Below are 1,770 nucleotides of genomic sequence, written 5' to 3'. Positions count from 1 at the left end.
AAAGGCCACTGAAGTGGAGATGTATTTTGTTGGTCTAATAAGACTATAGTACCTACTGCAACAGGATTGCTGTCAGTATTCCAGCGTTGTCTTGATTGTAAAGAAGTAATATACTCCAAATGCCACCTTTTCCAAAAATCTTGGACCATACGATCAACCATTTGGAATCTATTTAATAAGTTAATATTCTGATCAGTTTGATCAACAGAGGGATTACGACAAAGAGGAGTTAAGGTCAAGAAATGTGAAGGTGTCAAAGCGACTGGATCTGATGGATCAGAACACATAAAGGTCGGGAGTTAAGCAGACATTCTATTTGTACAAGTAATGTATTAAACTCTTCGTAGGTCAACAATTGATTTTGAATTACTTTATACAAATGAGTTTTCACAGACTTTACATTAGATTCCCATAAACCTCCTATATGAGGAGCAGCAGGTGGAATCAGTTTCCATTGAATCCCTCTACTAGACAATTCTTCGAACATCGTGTCGTTATATTCCGGAGATACAACAAATTTATAGAGGTCATCCAAAATGGCCTTGGCGCCAATAAAATTGGTACCATTATCAGAGTAAATTTCTAAAATTGCTCCCCGCCGAGAAATGAATCTTTTAAAAGCCTGCAAAAAGTTCGATGTGGACAAATCGGTTACAAGCTCAAGATGCAACGCCTTGGTTGACATTTCAAACAAATAAACTTTTATAGGACGAATTCCTCGTTTACGATAAGGGATTATCTGTACAGGACCAGCATAATCACATCCAGTGCGCAAGAACGGTTTGGCTTCCTGTACTCTGCAAGTGGGTAAATTTCCCATAAGAGGAATTTGGGGTTTGGGTTTTAATCTAAAACAAATATTAAAATTCTATATTCTATATCTAACAACACTACGAGCTGCTAAAATCCAGTAACGTAATCTANTGGTTGACATTGCAAACAAATAAACTTTTATAGGACGAATTCCTCGTTTACGATAAGGGATTATCTGTACAGGACCAGCATAATCACATCCAGTGCGCAAGAACGGTTTGGCTTCCTGTACTCTGCAAGTGGGTAAATTTCCCATAAGAGGAATTTGGGGTTTGGGTTTTAATCTAAAACAAATATTAAAATTCTGTCTTCTATATCTAACAACACTACGAGCTGCTAAAATCCAGTAACGTAATCTAAGCAATGAAAGAACTAGATGTGGACCAGTGGGAAGGTTTGATTTATGATAATAATCTATGAGTAATTCAACTAAACATCATTTTTCGGAAGTAAAATAGGGTGCTGAGCTTCAAATTTCAAATTGGCATTCGTTAATCTACCACCTACTCGAATTATGTCATCTTTCAAGAAAGGGCGTAAACATTTTAAAGACGAAGGACAAATACCACGTTGTAAGAGTTCAATTTCAGATTTGAAATGTCGACGTTGAACAATTTTGACTAAAATTAATTCGGCACTTTCTAAATCGGAGACAGAAATGAAAGTTGCAACTGGCAATATTTTGACAAATCTTAGGACATAAACAACAGACCTCAATAGTCTAACCCAACTTGAATGACGAGAGATAAGTGTATAGAATGGATTTTCAGCATCATCTTCAATAACGACTAGTGAAGTGACTTTGGATTCTGGTAAATTTTCTTCTAATGCTACCGTACAAATTGGCCACTCCGATGAATCTAATTGTAACCATGTCGGGCCAGTTTTCCACATAGTATTTGCTATGAATTGAGAAGGTACTAAACCTCTTGATAAGCAATCACTAATATTGTTTTT

Source organism: Anoplophora glabripennis, unplaced genomic scaffold (genome assembly GCF_000390285.2).
Source record: "Anoplophora glabripennis isolate ALB-LARVAE unplaced genomic scaffold, Agla_2.0 scaffold1073, whole genome shotgun sequence".
Lineage (NCBI taxonomy): Eukaryota > Metazoa > Arthropoda > Insecta > Coleoptera > Cerambycidae > Anoplophora > Anoplophora glabripennis.
The sequence above is the reverse complement of the archived record's forward strand: the minus strand, read 5'-3'. Positions refer to the sequence as shown.